At 39.1% G+C, this 20465-nt stretch overlaps 1 protein-coding gene across 2 annotated transcripts in view; it reads right to left on the minus strand.

The window, feature by feature from the left end:
- The window catches only part of LOC100114198 (guanine nucleotide-binding protein G(I)/G(S)/G(T) subunit beta-1), a 168243-nt gene that overhangs the window by 146619 nt on the left and 1159 nt on the right, over positions 1-20465 (minus strand). The gene's annotated exons all lie outside the window — the stretch shown is intronic.

Raw genomic sequence — 20465 nt, forward strand, 5'->3', positions numbered from 1 at the left:
AGAGTAGGGAGAACGATTTCATCAAGATATAAGTGTAATGGAGAATCGATACCAAGGAAGATGGAATGTCAACATAATGGCAGATTTTTGCTGGACACAGAAGAGAGACATTAAAACAAATAACAAAAAGAGAAAAATAAACCCATTGTATAGCTCATTTGAAGTAAAAAGAGTTCGTTACAAGAGAAAAAAGGAGTAAAGAAAGACATCGAGTGTAATTGTAGATATATTGTTTGTAATAGTGGTCGTAGCCACAAGTCGGCAGTACGTCCAATCAGCTCGAAGTCTTACAGGTAAGAGAGAGGGTATAGTTCAGCGTAGCATAGTCTGACTTCACGCAGCCGAGTGTACAGTATAGTATGCGTTTAGAGTATATACGCAAGGCATGCTCACTATGCTTGCGTTCGCTTAAGCTTGTCTCGCTGCGCAAAATCTTCGTCAACCAGTAGATGGCGCGACGAGTACCTTTTTGTGTATTATGACTATTGTAAATTCACATATTACAACAATGATGATCATAAAATTTTTATTGACAGACTTATTCCAAATAAAGATAATTTACGCATATCTTTTAAACAAGTTGCGACGTTATACGTCGCAGCCGAGCAAATCGCGCGTTATTGTTTGCGCGGCAACCTCACTCGATGCGAGGAAGAAAAGGCGATCGGTTCCAGCGAGGCCCGCGTTTTCTCGGACGCGAGCTACGTCCCGGGAATTCGTGGAATTCGCTGACCGACGTACCCAAGGGGGGAGCTCGCCCGTTCGAGCTGACGCGAGACGAGCAGCCAATCAGCGCGTCTCGCGCCTCGCGCGGCCAATCGGGCTACGTTATCAGCCGGGCCCGACGGCCTACGGCGAGACGCCGAGCGCGCGCGCGGCAGAGCGGCTTGGCAGTTCCTTTCCTGTCGATGACACTTCGACGTGACGAGAGTGCGCGAAAGTGAATTGCGAGAAAAGAATGAGAGTGAGAGAGCAGCATCGCCACGACCTGGACCACCGCCCCGAGGAAGAGATCCCTCCCCGGAGACGACCGTCCAGCCGTTCAGCCAGAGGAAGGAAGCCGGAACGAGAGCCAGGCCTTCATCCCCAAGTCTGCAGAGAGAGAGAGAGAGAGAGAGAGAGAGAGAGAGAGAGAGAGAGAGAGAGAGAGAGAGAGAGAGAGAGAGAGAGAGAGAGAGAGAGAGAGAGAGTACGGGAAGCCAGCACCTCCTGGGCTAGCGAGGCTTCCGCTGGGGGACGGGAGACTAGTGTTTGTCTCTCCTATACCAGGTAAGAACCTTTGAGTTTCTCGGGATACTCTCGGTGCGAGCCATTAGGCCGCCGAGAGAAGAGAGAGAAAGCCGCGGGTGTGTACGAGAAAGAGTGAGCGAGACGAGAGAGCGGAGTGCGGTGCGGGCGCACATCTCGACGTCATCCACGGGAGGCATCGGGCCAGCGTGCGCGAGAGCGAGAAAGGGAGAGAGAAGCGCAGCGCGGAAGAAACGCGGGAGAGTGTGTGAGTGAGAGAGAGAGAGAGAGAGAAAGAGCGCGCCGGCCGCGTAGCTACTCGAGCGGGTTGCGCCGAGCCGAAATACGGGTGTGTGAGAGAGAGAGAGAGAGCAGCGGGTCAGACTGCGCGACGTCAGAGGCGAGAGTTTCGAGGCGCGCGCGTGTATATGAGAGTAGAGGTGTGACGGCGAGCCCTGCGTGGCTACTGTGCGTGGGCGGCTACGGCCACCACGTTGTAGGGAAGGGCTGGGCCAAATATACGTGCAATATAACTTAATAACTTGTGTGATTACTTCTTCCTTCTTTCCCCACGTTCTCCCAAACGTCGGCGATTACACTAAATCCCGCGATTAATGAAAAATCTTGGCGCGTACGAGGCGTCAAGTGTTGCGCACCTGTACTGGGAGGCACAGCGTCGCAAAGTACAGGATCAGACTAATTGTGATTTCGGTGTTTTTGCTATATCATTTAGAGTCGCTGTAGTATTTAATATTTGCCCATGCAATGTTCAATTTAATATTAGTAAAATGCGAGAACATTTGATTAGAATGTATGATACATTAACTTTATTATTTTGTCCAATATCAAAAGATTATAAAAATAAAATTTATTTTGAAACAATTGCTAAATTTTAATTATAAGAAATGTTACTCACGCAATAAAATTTGCTGAATTCAAATTAAATAGGTATTATATTATTATTATTATTAGAGAGAGAGAGAAAGAGAGAGAGAGAGAGAGAGAGAAGAGAATGAGTGTAGTAATTTCCGATTACCCCCTTGCAAACCCGAGCGGGGGAGAGAGGATTAGGCGGAACCTCCTTCAGGCCTCGCGGGAGACTTTTTAATTTTCCCCGAGATTGGCCACGTCACATATGATAGCGGTGTTTTTGCTATTGCATTTGCAGTCGCTATTGTATTTAATATTTTCCTATGTAATGCATAATTTAATATTAGTAAAATACGAGAACATTTGATTAAAATTTATTATACATTTTCCAATATCAAAAGATTCTCAAAATATAATTGTTTTTGATGCAATAGCATCAAATTCCAATTATAACAAACATTACTTACGCAACAACATTAGCAAAATTTTGATAAAATTAATATTGAAAAGCTTGAGTTATTATATACAGAAATACTTAGTCAAGAACAATGATCAATAATTAACTCTTTTAAAAGCTAACACAAAATAACTACTAAAAATCATTAAAAAAAATAATGAAGATAATAAAATAATAAGTTTAGCTGATAAAACAACTGTTTCTTATAAATAAAGTTCTCTTATAATAAATAAAATCAATAAACTCCAACAGGTTATGGGCCCAGTCCCTAGTGTGAATTAAAAGTGCAAGCCAGTATATTTTTTTAAATACTAAAGAACAGTATCCAGTGAAGTGTAAAGTTGCAAAATGGCAGAAAGCATAACGCATTATGGCATCCAGAAACTTAACGGCCAGAACTATCCAGTGTGGTGTTACAAAATGGAACTTATAATGATTAGGGAAAAATTGTGGAAGGTTATAAGTGAGGTTAAACCATCGATAGTTACTGCTGAATGGACCGAGAAAGATGATAGCGCACGTGCAGTGATTGGTCTTACGGTTGAAGAGGACCAGCTACAGCACATAAGAAGCGCAAAATTGGCGGCAGAAGCTTAGCAGTCCCTGAAGGATTATCATCAAAAATCGACGCTTACAAATAAAGTGCACCTATTAAAAGGTTTGTGTCGATTATTGCTTAAGGAAGGTGGCAATATGGAAGATCACTTGCATAAATTTTCGATGTATGTAAGTCAGTTGTCAGCACTCGAAATGTATTTACCAGACACGCTATTGGCAGCGCTATTGCTCGGGAGTCTACCAGATTCATTCGACACTCTCGTTACGGCATTAGAGAGTAGGCCCGATAAAGATTTCACCTTACAAATTGTAAAGAGTAAACTCATTAATGAGTATAGAAAGCGTAAGGGGGATAAAGAATTGAAAGAAGACTCGTGCGAAAGCGAATCGGCAATGAAGGCAGCGCATCAAAGAGCCACTAGTGAAAGAACGTGCTTTTTCTGCAAAAAGACAGGACATATAAAGGCCAAATGTAAAAAATACGCAAAGTGGAGAGGCAAGCAGGAAAAGGCAAATAAAGTGACGTGCGAATCTCCAGTTTTAGATATTTGTAATCTCGTAGTTTCGTCGAATTCAGTTATGGAAAAAGCGTTACTCGGCAAGACAACGGAAAAACCTACAGAGTGTTGGTTAGTCGACTCAGGAGCGACCAGCCATATGGTCAACAGCCGTGATTTTTTCATCAATCTGGACTCAAGCAGAAAAGGCTGCGTACGCCTTGCAGACGAAGAAAACTAGCAGAGGTGAAAGGCGTAGGGAAAGGCGTCATAAAGTGCGTCGTTCAAGACAATAAAATTTCAGAAATGTGCATCGCAGATGTTTTGTACGTGCCTAGTCTGAGTTCAAGTTTATTGTCGGTAAAGAAACTGTCGAAGAGCGGTTTTAAAGTAATCTTCGAGAACGACGAGTACCTCATCACAAAAAAATGGAGAGATTAAAGCAATTGCCAGCCTGTCCCCGGAGAGAGGATTGCCAGCACACGTGGCACAGGCGTTTTGGGCATCGGAATATAGATGCCATAAAGGACTTAGCGCGAAAGGAACTGGCCACAGGTATAGTCATAAAAGACTGCGGAATACAAGAGACGTGCGAGTACTGCGTTCAGGGAAAAATGGCACGCTCGCCCTTTCCGAAAGAAGCAATAAAGAAATCTCAGGCTATACTAGACCTCGTGCATACAGATGTCTGCGGTCCCCTGCGGACTCCGACGCCAAGACAGAAGAGGTATATACTAACCATCATTGACGACTACTCGAGATACTGTACGACGTTCTTTCTACAGTATAAAAGTGAGGCTCCTACATGCATCAAGAATTTTGTCGAGGTGACAAAAACGCAGTACAGCAAGAAGCCTAAAATTATAAGGTCCGATCGAGGAAGGGAATATGTCAATGATGATCTACAGAAATATCTCAGGAAAGAAGGCATACAGGTGCAGTACACAGCTGCATATTCGCAACAGAATGGAGTCGCAGTAAGAAAGAATCGATCTTTGATGGAAATGGCTCGCTGCATGTTATTAAATGCAAATTTAGAGAAATGATTCTGGACAGAAGCAGTAAATACGGCAAATTATTTGCAAAATATATTGCCTACTAAAGCAGCACAAAAGACGCCATATGAGTTATGGACTTCTAGAAGGCCAGATGTGCAGAATTTGCACATATTCGGTTGTAAAGCCTATGTCTCCCTGCATAAAGAGCAGCGAGGAAAGTTAGCTGAAAAATCGGAGCAAATGATTTTTGTCGGGTATTCGGAAGAATCAAAAGGTTTTAGATTCTTAGATATGGAGACAAATCGCATAAAGATTAGCCGCAATGCCGTCTTTATTGACAAAGAAAAGCCAAATACCGACAGCATCGTATACGTCGAATTTCCAAGGAATGAACAGCTGCAAGCAGATAAAGAAATCGTCGAGGACTCGATCAGTATATCCGATGAAGAGTATGAGTCGCTCGATTCAGACAGCTCGGAAGACCTACAGCAAGAACCTGCACTAGATGCAGTCAACATTGAAGAGAATCTACAGCCAGAGCCGGCAGCAGGTGGACAGTGCCGCCGCTCGCAGAGGACCAACAGAGGCGTCCCGCCCGACAGATACATGGCTAACTACGCTAGTAGTGAAGAAGAAAAAGAGCCTGGCAGTGTAAAAGAAGCTCTATCTGGACCACATAGAGAAGAGTGGAAACAAGCCATGAACGATGAAGTCGAGTCGCTCATAACAAACGGTACGTGGAAAGTCGTGTCAAAGCCTCAAGATAGAAAAGTTACTTCCTGCAAATGGATGTTTAAAATCAAATGAGATGCAGAAGGGCTTATTGTGCGACGAAAAGCGCGACTCGTAGCGAGAGGATTCTCGCAAAAGTACGGCGTTGATTATGACGAGGTTTTCGCCCCCGTCGTACGGCAATCAACGTTTAGAATTTTACTAACCGTCGCAGGTAGAAAAGGTATGGTCGTGAAGCACTTCGACGCGAAGACCGCTTTCGTCAACGGAGAACTAGAAGAGACCATTTATATGGCACTACCTGAAGGATACATCGACGAAAAAAGGAACAAAAACGTATGCGAATTAAGAAAAGGCATACACGGACTGAAGCAAGCAGCCAAAATATGGAATGACTCAACAGCCTGCTCAAGTCTTACAGTTTTATTCAGAGCAAGGATGATCCATGTCTCTACGTAAAAAATGATAAGGGGGATATTATGTATCTCATTATTTACGTAGACGATTTTTTTATTGCTGCAAAAGATGTCAAGAAGATCAAGAATGTAGCCGATTACCTCAAGAGTCATTTTGAATTAACAGACCTCGGCGAATTAAAGCACTATCTCGGCATTGAGATAAGAAGAGATCAAGACGGATTCTTTCTCTTAAAACAGTTGAAGCACATCGACAAGATTCTTTGCAAATTTGGACTGCAAGACGCAAAAGCATCAAACATACCGTTAGACCAAGGATATGTAAAGACTCGAACCGAAGAATCTTTAATGCCAGACAGTGAAAAATACCAACAGATGATTAGTGTTTTATTATATCTCAGCACAACAAGCAGCCGACAACTACAGATTGGAACGAGGCAAAAAGAGTCGCTCGCTACCTGAAGGGGACAAAGCTTTATGAGCTGCGTCTAGGTCAACGGGACGGACAGAAAGGCCTTATTAGATACGCCGATGCAGATTGGGCGGAAAATAAAGCCGATCGAAAATCCAACAGTGGATACTTATTCCAGTATTACGGTACCTCAATCAGCTGGAGCAGCAGAAACTTAACTAGAGATTATTCTCTGATCTAATACTCTAGCAAATGTCACTAGTGGTCGCACAGTTCTCGTTTTATAAAGTGTCAAAATACACTGAACAATGTACGTAGAACAGATTGACTATACTAAAAAAGGTTATAATTGTATACTCTATTTTTCTATCCAAGTATTGAAAGTATTAAGACATGTTTAGTTCCTCTTCCTCCACTCATCGTTTCAAAATTTCTTGTTGTTCTTGCTACACAAGATTGTAGTAAGATATTGTTCTTAAATGTTGGGAATATTATATGAAAGTGCATGTAGTAGTATATACAGGAGATACCACATTATATCAAGAAAACTAAATTTCAAGTATGATTATTTATTTGTAATAACCTGTTAAGTAAAATGTTAAATTTTTAATTAAGTTAAAATGGAATTTACGGGAAAAATGAGAAAAATTGCGGAGGAGTAATACAAATTTCTTTTAATTCTAAAAAGTTTTGAAAATATTAATAATTTCTACTGATTACTGCTCTCACAAGAATATTTTTCCCTCGTACAAACCCTCGCGAAAAATCTACTCGCTTGGGCAGTAAACCCACCCGCAGAAAAATCTGCTACTTTCGCCCCCTGTTTGTTATGAGTGAGATTTTTTGTGCTTCTGAGTTTAAGAGGGAAATTAAGAAAGAAAGAAAACTCTTTAATTTATGACGCATGAAACTCGATGATTTATTAAATTTATTGTGGTCGAAGATTCCCTAGTGATGGATGCGTTTCTCATTAAACTAATAAAACTTAAGACTCTAAACTCGCGCGCAGATACACACATACGGACACTCCTACCGTCATTCTTCCTTCGAGATGATGACTCGTTGCCCGGGTTCATGCGTCTGTAGTGGCTTTTTGTTGGTGGCAGCGCTGCTCGTGTGCTTATTTCCTCCCGGTTCTCGTGTATGTGATGAGGTGGACAAATTTGGGAGTCCTCCCCGTTCTCGTTGACGTGGTGAGGCTTGAGTGCTCGGTGAAGTCCTCCCCGTTCTTGTGGACGTGGTGAGGCTTGTTGATGGCTTTTTCCTACTTTATAGATTAGGGTGAGAAGACGGCCCTGGTTTGGCGACTCTGGGTGGTGTCTCTATTGGGTTGCGACTGAGCCTGGCCCTTGGAGCGCCGGATCTCTTCTAAAGTCCTACGTGTTGACCAGAGCCTCTTAAACTTGCCTGGTTAACCCCACCTCGACCTACAACTCAGTGCTCAGTGCTCGCGAACTCTCGAGCTTTGCGACGTGGCACTGAGATTAACGGTCAATCGGGCCAACTAATATAAGCGCACACTACATGTTGCATAATGTACTATCATTTAATACTAATATCTTGGTTTTCTCACTTCTTATTTCCATTCGGAGCGATTATACTAAGCGACTATACTCTAATATCACTCACTTTGACTCTTTTAACATTTCTTTTCCTACTCTTCTTCTAAAAACGCGATATGAATACAAACAAAATCGGTTCAAGAACACAACCTTGCTTCAATCCTTTCGATGTCCAGATATCTTCAGTAAATTTTTCTTAGATTCTGAATCTAACCTTCGTTTCTTCATAAATCCGTTTGATTTTTTCTATTAAATATTTGCTAATACCTAATCGTTCCATGTGAACCTTAAGTTTTTTTCTCAGAACTGTGTCAAATGCCGCCTTTAAATATAAAAATGCAGTTTGAGACAGTTCACTTGACCTAGTGGTGCTTAATTCGAGGTTATCAGAAAATTAATTTTTTGAAATATTATGCAGTGTTATTAAATGTAAAAACCCAAGAATTTTTAGTATTGTATATCAAAATATTGATAGAAAGTGTTTAGAGTTTCAAATATCCTCAAAACTTTAAAAAGTGAGAAACACTGCGCAAATATATAGATATACTGATAGCATGGAATTGAAACTTTCAATTATTGTAACTTTTAGAAAAGCACTGATTGCCCTATCAAATTTTTATTTCCTTGATTCGTATTATGATTTCACATTATAACCTAGTTTTTCAAATAGATGTATGATATACTTTCTTCGTAATTAATCAAAATTTACACCTAATTTTGACTGAGCATATCCCTGGTAGAAATTCGAATATTTAAAATGGGCTGGAAACTATGAAATGGCTATGAGGAATAGCCTAGTCATAACTTGTGATGAAACACTTTTTCTCCCATTTCTTGAGCATTTGTTGGAATGAACATAAATCTTTTGTATTGATATTATTCCTTGTGTCGTACACTAATTTCAAAGAGGCTTACGGATTTTAATCGATTTTCAAACGGTTTACACAATTAACAGTCAATTAGAGTTATACAAGCACGACATACGAAGATATTTGTGATTTTCTTATTTTTTCACTTTTTTGACTCGACTTACTTTGCGTAGTACTTTCGTAGCCATCAACTAGCTATCACCTGTGCTCTGCTTTAGACAATGAAATCTATTTTGACAAGCTTGATAATTCCTAGTAATACGGTATGACTCTATTCTTACTCCAATAAATGCGTAAAAAATGTCCGAAAAGGCGTTTTATCGCAAGGTCGAAAAATGGACCTATTTTTCCCTCATCTCTAGTAATATGTGGTATATTGTAACTTTAAACTGATATCGATTTCTACCAGGGATGCTTTCCATGTTAAAATACACAACTTTAAGACCTGATATGTTTAAAAATCATACTGCTCTAAGGGTAAAAAATTTTACCACGTTATAAAGGACACTCAAGGTAGTTCGTTCCTTTCAGCTGCCGAAGAGTGGGGAGAGCGTCCCCCCGGTACCGCGCACCGACCCCCCTCTTTCCGCGCACCTCCTCGCGCAGCCTATAAGCTTGACGTTATGTTTATGTTACTCTTAATTTCTCAAAAACGAATTTGGTAACACCATTTAAAATTTCGCGTACAGATACTTAATATTTTTATCAATATGTCCCGCAGTTTGTTATTTTGTTCTCTTATTGTAAAAGAAGACGCACTCTATGTTAACTGACTTTTTTCACCGACTTCCATAAGAACCCGTGTATAACCTTCTAACTTTTAACCCAAATATTATTAAATTAAGGTCTGTAACAAATATCGGGAAAAATCGAAATAGTTCCAACACTTTATGATGAACATAATCTTAGTGTTTCATTTTATTCTGTTATTTCTCGCATAACCACTGAACATCCTTAATAGAACATATTTATAAAATTTTAGCAATCTGTATGGAAATCAATTTTTCCAGTGAACTACCTTAAACTTTCCTATTTTTACCCCCCCCCCCCCCCCCACGCTCCGTGACTATTACGCGCAATGTTAGCGAGCAGTCTCCTCCCTCTCCAGCGGTGGCTCGGCCGCTAGCACCAAAGTCGACCAATCAGCGCCGGGTCTCTTTATAAAAGCGCGAGCGCTCGCTTTCGCGACAGTCGACTCGAGGCTCTAGTTCCAATCTGCCCTGATCAGGGCAACCAATTATTTAGACGTAGCTTAACACGTTGGTTTGCTATTCAGTTCTTGAGCTTAAAACGTCCCGGTAAAAAATGACACCCAACGTGGGATTTAGTCTTAGTGACTGTTTAAATAGATGTCTGGACGAACCTACCTCCGACTTTGAGCCATCTCCGGAATTTCTACATCTCGAAACCTTTACCGCATTAGACGTCATCACCTAATCGCAACAATTCTCCAAAGACACAGCTCACAAACCAGTTCAAAACACCTTCGACCATTCGAAGGTCACTTCTACCAACTATACTGTTTCTAGGAGTACGTTATGTAGAAAACAAACATGATATAATGGCTAATAAGTGGTTTTACATGCGAATTTGATACTTATAACCTAGTACATTCCATATCTATCGATGCCAACAAAGTTACGCAGCCAGCTTTGAGTAGTAAAAAAGCAGTATCCAACAAGTAGTTCATAACTACCGGAGCTGGGCTTGGTTTGTAGCCAAATAGGCTTTTACAATTCATGTGTTTTCATTTTGTATCGCAAATAAAAGATAAGTTGTTGGAAACATATATTCATAATTATGGACTAGCGTTTATATAAATATATTTAATATGTTCTAAAACATTTAATCAAGAATCTAAAAAATATCCTTATAGTAAAATCTTACATGAGATCTAAGTGAGTTCTCACATAAGATCTCATGTAAGATATCACGCTAAAATGTTATGTATTTTTGCAAGTCAAAATCATTTGTAGATCAAAAAACGCGAGAAATTAGCTTTAAATGAAAATCAACATGGCATTTATTTTCATTATAAATGAATAATGACTGGTTATTAAATTTTGATATTGCCATTTCTATAATTTATAAAAGCATTCTGCTTAATCAACATTATAATAATTTCATGAATATTTTTATTTCAAGGAGATTCACCACCGACCGTTCTTGCCAAAAGTTCAGCTCGTTCTTGCACTCTCTGAACATGGGTTCCTCTTCTCCGCAGCGTAGAGAGATTTGAACGCGTCTTTATCTGCAACATGCACACATCGTTAGGCGCGCTACGTCGTTAAACTAGAGACTCACCTATACACAACGATGGCCTGACGATAGCTTACTTTAGATTACAACAACTCGGACAATAAAGGTTAAATCATTGTTCACGAGATCTTAAGGATCGCGTGTTAAACTTTGAGACCCCATATCTCAACTTTTAGACGTCAGATCGATCTGACGTGTTGCATATAGTATTTTTCATAACACGTGCAGACGCACTTATCATATCTTACGCTCTGTTCATACTAAAATATACTTAAGCAATGTTTGACAAAGCGTTTCATTGTATCGTGTAGATGCGTTCATGTGATATCATGTAGATACAAATTGTATTAAATTATAACAAAACTAAATATTTTCAACTACTGCATTGTATTATTAATGCCATTGATTCAAAGTTTATTATTTACTAATCCTAACACATAAATTCCCTATGTCATGCTACAAAGCGCAAACATTATCGACGATACATTCCGACGTGTCGTTAGAATAACGACACGCCATTACAACACAGAATTTCGAGCCGTTGATTCTCGGATGTATTTGTGATAAATGCATAGGAGAATCAATAACATTGTATTATATTTTCTGTTATCCGGTACGCCTGGGGCTCCTAACCTCACCTGTCAGCGCCGGAGCTAGAGGTGACTCCCTGGTACTAACAGAAAGAACATCACTCGCGGCAATAGCGCCAATGCGGCCCAGCAGAAACCCTGGGTCGCTGTTATATCGGCAGAACCGTCGTGCCTGTTCCAGGAGGCTTCGCGTCGTCCTCGGGAATACGAGAGGATCCGCGCACAATAGCCACGAGGCCGCAACTGATCGTTGCGCATCTTCGCCGCGCATCTCGCTCGCAAGAGCATTCGTACGAGTAGGTAAGCGCCGAGCCGCGATAGTGTATAGCCGCGGAGAGAGGGAACGCGCGCGCGAGCCTCGGCGAGAGAGAGAGAGAGAGAGAGAGAGAGAGAGAGCCGCGCAGCTGACTAGCGTACAGTAAGCGTAAAGGCGCGTCGACACTCGCGAGCGTTGTTGGAAAATATGGCGCGTCGCCACTAGCATTTTCCGCACTATTCGTTATCGTCGCGAATGACCGCGTTAGGTGGCGTCAGGATGAGACAATAGTGCCAATTCGTAATTGGCGCCGCAGGACGCCATTAATATTCATTATGACTCGCGTTCTTTCGCGCGGTAGAAATAAGATATAGAGGGCGTTCCGAATGCGTACTAGTAGTCCTTCGTTGTAGAGTCGTAGGTATAGAGTTGTCGAGTCGCGAGTTCATTAGAGTCGTGAGTGTTCGCTTAAATCACGCCCGAACGAAGTTGACGCGAAAGAGATAGCATTTTCTCGCTGTTTTGTTGTTGTACGAACCACGCGAAATAAACCAACAAGTATTGTCCGTTTCGGATAGATGGTGCAATCGCGGCGTCTGGACGGAGAGAGGTAAGGCGAACGGAGCAAATTCTATTTTGGATCGTTGCGCCAATAAGTCGAGGACTAAATGATCGCAAATCCGAAACGCGAAGCAGATAGCGACAACGTATCAGAGAAAACTTTGAATAGCGCCGGCGTCAGGCCATTGCGACCGAGGATTCCTTCCTCCTATTATTGCGCCACAACGGGCCTCCGAGTCCCGGTTGTTCTCACGATTTTTAGGAAACCAAGGGATTGAACCACGGTCCATTGCTAAAATCATAGACGTCGCGTTTCCCAGGATTTCCTCCAAAGGCGAGTTGTCGATCGCCATCTTGGTCGAGCCGCGTCGGTTAGAAGGACGCCACCGTCATTTTGGACCACTGAAGTGTGAATATCGCGGAGAAGTACTGAATAAAGTGTTGAGTCGGTTGTTTTGTAGAATATTGAGAAGTCGCATGATTATTAAAAGTCGTTAATTGAATTTAGAATTCGCGTTTTGAAGCACAGAAAGATTCGCGTATTATTGAAGGTAAATCGCGTCCTCGCGACTAATTGTGCCGTAATTATGAAGTAACATTGACCGCCGTTTTGGCGATAACATGAAAGCATAAAGCAATCATCAACCGTGACAAATCTTTGACCGTGAGAAACATTGTAGCCATATCGAATACACCCGGGGGTTGAAAAATATATTATGACATTTTTGTACAGTATAAACAATTTTGAGTGACGATTATTTAAACAATTAGCCATGCCAGGCATACCTGTTCCTAGACCTACACGTTGTCCCCTTCTGTAGATGTAAGAGTCCGCGGTACGGAGATCGAAGTAAAAACTAGTTTAAACTGATTGTTTGCGTCACCGGAATGGGTTATAAAAAGCGCAACATCACAATGGCGCCCAACGTGGGGCTTGCACGTTAGGTAGTGACAGATACTTTTCCTATTTTCCTGGCGTGGTGAGGTTTTTTGAGGTTTTGAGTGATAATCTTGTGGTGAAGCGTTGCATCAGGGTAGTTCGACCGTAAACGAAGCAAACTGCTGACGTGCTGAAAAGGGATCATTATTAGTGTACTACTACTAAATACCCTCATAGGTTGCGCCCTTTAGATAGGAGGCGTCCATAGCTGAGGTTGCGACTTTATGGGAAGGGATTAGCTTAAGTAGTGCCAATATAATAGATCGCGAAGTAAGATTTCATAAGATGGTGGACTACTGGTCGTGGATAATACCCACGAGTAGTCATGTAGCGGCGATTAGTAGACCCGTTATTACAGTGACGACGGCGAGTATAGTAAGTCCACGGGTATCGAGTCGAATCGAGTGGCCTAGCATCATCGCGCCATCGTCCACACAATATGATCGGCCGTTTAGTTTGAGGCAAGAGGTGGATAATAGTCGCGATCACCGATGCTGTTGTCAGCAAAGGGGAGATCGGGACCTACGATGGGCGAGAGGTAGTCGTAGGTACGCGAAGGACTGGAGAACCGTAGAGAAATGTGATGATCGCGACGTTTGGATAGAGTGCGATCAGACTGCTCCTATCAGATCGGGAAAGCGAATAAGACGTAGACGAAGACGACGTAGGCGGTATCAAAGTCAACGAACGTATTGTAGTCAGTGTAGCGCGAGTAGGTCGAGTCCCTCCGATCATGGATCGTCGAGAGGATCGAATCGAGGAACGTCGGGCCGACTAAACCAACGCGAAGCCGTATCTCATCACCTCGCCGGTGAGAAGGGAGTTACAGTGCAGTGGTTGAGGAAACGCCAACGCGGAAGACCAGACCAGTTCCCGGTCTCTCGCCGAGACGCCGGAACTGAATCAGCAATCACGTTAGTACCGGGCCGCCGGAATCACCCCAGTTTTCGCCCATAACGCCGTCAAAATCGCCTAGTGTCCGTGTTTCATTCCCGTTTCAAACCGGAGAGCCCTCTGGTGAGACGTATAATAAAATTACGTCAGGTAGAGCACGGTTACTGAAGAGAGGTGACCGAATCGATGTTACTTCATAATTACGGCACAATTAGTCGCGAGGAGGCGATTTACCTTCAATAATACGCGAATCTTTCTGTGCTTCAAAACGCGACTTCTAAATTCAATTAATGACTTTTAATAATCACACGACTTCTCAATATTCTACAAAACAACCGACTCAACACTTTATTCAGTACTTCTCCGCGATATTCACACTTCAGTGGTCCAAATGGCGGTGGCGTCCTCGCGCGCATCCTCCCCGCGAGCGAGATGCGCGGCGAGGATGCACAACGGTCAGTTGCGGCCTTGTGCGGATATCGCGCGCGGATCCTCTGGTATTCCCGAGGACGACGCGAAGCCTCCTGGTGCCGTCACCAGCAACAGGCATGACGGTTCTGCCGATATAACAGCGACCCAGGGTTTCTGCTGGGCCGCATTGGCGCTATTGCCGCGAGTGATGCTCTTTCTGTCAGTAGAGGGGAGCCACCTCTGGCTCCGGCGCTAACAGGTGAGGTTAGGAGCCCCAGGCGCACCGGATAATCAGAAGATATGATACAATGTTATTGATTTTCCGATGCATTTATCACAAATACATCCGAGAATCAACGGCTCGAAATTCTGTGTTGTAAACGCGTGTCGCAGTAGAAAATTGACAGATGCCAATAAAAACTTTAAAAATTCAGATGCCTTTCCGCTGCGCGCCAACACGCAGGATAGAAACTGTAGTGAATTCACACACACAAGCATGGAGGACCGTGTAGGTGAGTAGCGCACTCACACAAACGCAAGTGTGTATCATCTAGTCCACTGTTTCTGTGGTGCCGCCGTGCGGAAGCGAAGGGAAGGGCTTCAATAAGCGTCACAGCAATTTGGTGGTGGGGGAAGGACAGACGGTCCACCTCTTTATCTTACACCGTGGACTCTCCCTTAATGAAGCGATTTGATTGGTTGAGAAATAAATATCAAGTCTGGATATAATTATGTTTTTAAACTTCTAACCTCAAAAAAATTGATTGAATTGATCTGATGATTTCAACTATCATAATTTCATATATAGGGATCCCTGAACAAGCATTCCACATAACTGATGCTGGTATACTATATGCAACTATCTTTGATAGTACACTGATGTTTTAGTTAAACAATGGCCGCTATGAACCAATTTACGTAACCAATCAATTATAATTTCACTGTGCTTATTTAATGGTATTAAAATTAATTACAAATTAGTTGCGATAAGTAGTGTATGAGTTTCATGTTGTAAAAAAAAATGTTCTTTAAAATTGTATTTATTATTTTTAGATATTGATACCTTAACTTATTTTAATCTAAAATTATTAATTTGAAAATATTTTCAATATAAATTTGATTGTGATTTCTTATGACCACGACGTTTGTGCCCTGCATTAATGACTGTTGTGCCTCGTGGTGGAGAAAATTGGACTTTTCAGTACAAGTTTGTACTTGGTTTTTTAAGATTTGTATGGTTGGTACAACTTATCTGCTTCGATAAAATATTACTTTTGTAAAGATATCTAATTTATTCAATTCTATCTTGAAAAAGTGATGACTCGATGTTGTGAAGCCTATAAATGAAGTTAGCGCTGAACGTGATTGGTCAACAGATGTATATAGTCGGATTAGATGGTGCCAACATTTAAAATTCAATATTTGAATTTGAATGATAAAAAGTTTAATAAAAAACAATCGTATTTAGTTTTGTATTAAATTTTAAATCAGGTTTGTAATAATTAATTATATGTCATAAAATAAATAACGAAAAGAATACAAAATTAACCAGATACATAAATATATCATATAGAATGTGTGAAAAACATTATCGTTTGAGTTCTTTTTAAAATGTAAGAAAAGAAGTGCAGGACGCTATTGCTGGTTTTTTAAATTTATAAATGATTAAGATTTACTTTGTATTAGTAGTTAAAAATTAGAGACCGCAATGCCCCACTCTTCCCTATAATGATTAAAAAAAAGTAAAATTATTTATAGCTTAATTTGTGAAAGTAACTATAAGAAAATCCAGAAATTATATTTCATTTTAATCGAATAAAAATATATTTTGATTCAGTACTATAAACTTAAATATAACCCCAACATTTTTCTAGCAGTTTCATATACATAATAAATAAAATATGCGTCCAAAACATTTTTAAAGATTTGCACAGTTTCATAAGCTTATGTACTTTAATGTAATACAATTTTGTATGTTTTCATGGTTAAAGTGTTTCTGTATGTGACGAGACAGGAGTCACCCTATATACCGCCACCAATCCGTCATACCGCCACCGTACCGAAACACGGTAGCCGCAACCACCGAATCATTCTTGTAACGAAATTGCGGAGATATTCTTATAAATTGTCAATCGCGTTATTTTAAACAATTCTATTTGTAAAGACGAAATATTCTTAACAAGACGCATATTGCTATTCTTTACTTAAGAAATATATTTGTTATTATTAAAAATATAAAAACAGACTCTTTTCTTGACCCTTTCCCCTATCCAGATCCTGGAACCAACTGATTATCCAGTCTCCTGGAGAAAGTTGAACCGTTACATGTATATCCAAGTACCATTCTATATGTTTAAGTATGTTAAGTATGTCACTATACATTTGCCCTGTTGAAAATAATCGGATGGATATTTAGCTGGATAATCGATCTGGATATTCACGTGGATTATGACAAGATTCAGGTGGATTTTCCAGCTGAAAATGCCATGTGCCGAATGTTCCATTCAATTATGTCAACTGATGTATGAAATTCATCTTATTACGCTTGAGATTATTCACAAATTCCAGCTTGAAAATTCACATATAACAAAGATAATACAAAGTAACTCAACCTAGAAAATCTACTAAAGTTTTTCATGTGAACTTGTGCTTAGTCTCAGACGTAAAAAGATCAATTTTACACATCAGTTAACTCAATTCAATGCAACATTATGTTAGTAGTAGTAAGTGATGAGTTGGCTAAGTGGTGATGTCGCAAGTCTATCAACCGAAGGATACTAAGTTCAAGCCCAGATCTCAGCAATTATTTTAGGATTATTTTAAGCTGGATTATCGGCTGGAAAATCCACCTGAATCTTGTCATAATCCACATGAATATGCAGGTCGATTATCCAGCTGGAATCTATCTCAAATCCACTTGGAATCCATGTCAATCCATGTGGATATCCAACTGGAAATCCAGGTGGATTATCCAGCTAGATATCCATCCGATTATTTTCAATAAGGTGAGGACATTAATATATTTTTCTATGAAAAATATTGTATTTTTCTAAAAAATAGTTTACTTTAACATGTATACAACCATATGTTTTTGGTACATACATCAAAAGGTTCTTAGATGATTTTGCTCAAGCTGGTAGATTACCATATATTTGCGTACCTTTTTGTATGATTATTTATCACTTTGTATATGTCTAAATTTTAACAGCAAGATAAATAAATGTCTAGATATGTAAAGGTATGCGCATAATCAGTGATACTAGGGTGGCGCTTATTTCGCAAACTGCTTAAGTCCACGATTGATAGCCTAAAATAGGTTTGTTATCAATATAAACTAGAAAAACAATCTTTATCTCGTCGCTCCTAACGAAAAGTAGTACATTTCAGATTTGCCACAAACATTAGTAAAAATATTGCAATTTTATTAGTTTTAACCAAAATAACTATTGGTTGTTCTCCAAAACAATTGGATATTTTCATGTGGGAAAGATCTGAAATATCTTTGCGGCAAAAATAAAATGTAATAGTTTTCGTGACAAATCGAAAACGTACTACTTTATGTTAGGAGCCACGATATGTCCTTAAAAAGCTGTTTAAACCGTTTCACTTTGCAAAAACATGAGTTTTTGCTCCTATGTATAATTTATTGCTTTAGCATTCAAGGACAGTCAAATGTCAATTTCAAACTTATAAGACATGTTTTTGATTTGTTTTTTCAAGTTAAAATGATTATAATTTTCCATCTGAGGCCATTTTGAAAATGCCTGATTTTTTGTAAGAAGATTAATTTTATTATTATCAAACAATACATCAGTGGAAATAGATGCTGTAGACTTATTGATCTGTGTCAATTTATGCCAAACAGCAATGATTTACTATGCATATATTTCTCAATGCCAGTCTGTGCCAAAACTGTGCTAAAATTATGCCATTTTATGCCACAAATGTACCAAATGTCCAAAATGTATATACATTTTGGACATTTGGTACATTTGTGGCATAAAATGGCATAATTTTGCCAGACTGTGCTAAACCAACCATATGGTTTGGCACAGTTTGGTACAGTTTTGGCACAGTTTGGCACACTCTTTAAACAGTCACAGTAATTTTTCATTTCAACTGAGGTACGTAAATTTTAATTCATTTCAAGTGATGTTTTTGTGTGACTTTTAATTTACATTTGGACATCCATGCTTCATCACTAAAATATTAACACATGAGTGTACAAATGAATATTAAAAGTAAATCACTTCAAATGAATTGATTTTGATGGAGAGATCATAAATTGTAAATATGCCTGCTTATTTTCAATTAAGTCCTACAAGTATGTCGTTATCTCAAAATATGTTATGTGAAATAAGCAGTGTAGGGGAAACTACAAGAAACAACAATTTTTCCTGTCAACATAACGTTTGTAATTTGTCTTGATTAGCAATAAAGTTTTATGTGGAAACTGATTAGACTAGTTTTCGAGGTTAAATGTGTATTTTAAGCTTACAGTGATTTTAGTTTGCAAGTTAGAATTACCTAATGATATTTTTTAATTACACCAATTTATTATCATACCATATAATACTTGTCTCACACTTCAAATTTTTTTAACAAAAATATAAAATCAACAAAAAATGTGTGTTCCAAAGTGATCCATATATAGTAATTAAAAAATTATCAATATAATTTTTGACAAAATAAAGCAGATTGTAAACAAATAATATGAATTATAGAACAAGGCGTGGCCTCAATCGTAGTCACATTGCTTACTACATCCCTTAACATACTGTTTGCCAATTATAAAAGAAATTTACATATGTAACATTAATATTATCAGATTACAGGAAAAATGTAAAATTTTTTTTGTATCATAAAATGTTTCTTAAGATGTTTCTTAAGCTTATTGAAATAAGGAAATATTTATTCTGAAAACAGGTAATTTTTGAAACATGTATTCTCTTACAATGACTATGAATCTGAAGTAGGTATTGGAATATGTATTAATTTTGAACGTTCTGATGCAAATTTTGTAATATACTTAAAAATAGGGAAATGCTTAATTGATTGATAATAAATATTGAAATCTGAACCGATTGGATTCTAGTTACTATTACTAGATGCATCATCATATTAATACCAAAAATATGTTATACATCTGTTATCAATTCTCTTGATCTAAATTAATTGATTAAATTTATGTAAAATAACAGATAACAGAAACTTAGGACCTATTTTTAGTATATTGTCTGCATAGCACATCTATTGATTGAAACTTATACAATTTAATCTGTGCAGATTTCAATGTTCGGAGTTAACCGACATGAACTTACTTTTTATTTACTTAATAAAAATATGTATCAACGTCTTCATATTTATTATACTTATCACTATGTATGTGTGAAAAAAAATTTACTTCTTGAACTTTTTTAATACTACAACTTTTTCTGTAATATAGCAACTTTAAATTTTTTTATACATTATACAAATATTTATACTAAAATATTATCAACATATTTTTTTTTCTCGTTATTATTAAAAATAATCAACACAAGGCCATCTACTTAAAATATTTTTTGTTTGATACATTTTATATTAATTAAATGTTCGATGAACAAGAATTTGTAATTAATTCACACCTAAGGCGCGCGCGCGCGCACACACACACACACACACATACATGTACGCACGCATAGAAATATTAGATGTCCAAATATGTGTGTGTGTGTATGCGCGCGCGCGCGCGTATGATACTGCTTAATGAAATACACATGTAACACAAAACTTAATACTTAAACACAGCATGTTTCAATTCATGGAAAAAGTTGCAAATCAATAAATTTAAGAAGTTACAGTTAACATAATTAAAAATTGTATAAAAATTTGAAAAATTGAATATTAATATGCTCATGCTGAGGAATCTAGATAGTTTTTGCAAAGTTCATAAAACAGTTGTAATCACTGTACT

This window comes from Nasonia vitripennis, assembly GCF_009193385.2.
Source record: "Nasonia vitripennis strain AsymCx chromosome 5 unlocalized genomic scaffold, Nvit_psr_1.1 chr5_random0003, whole genome shotgun sequence".
NCBI lineage: Eukaryota > Metazoa > Arthropoda > Insecta > Hymenoptera > Pteromalidae > Nasonia > Nasonia vitripennis.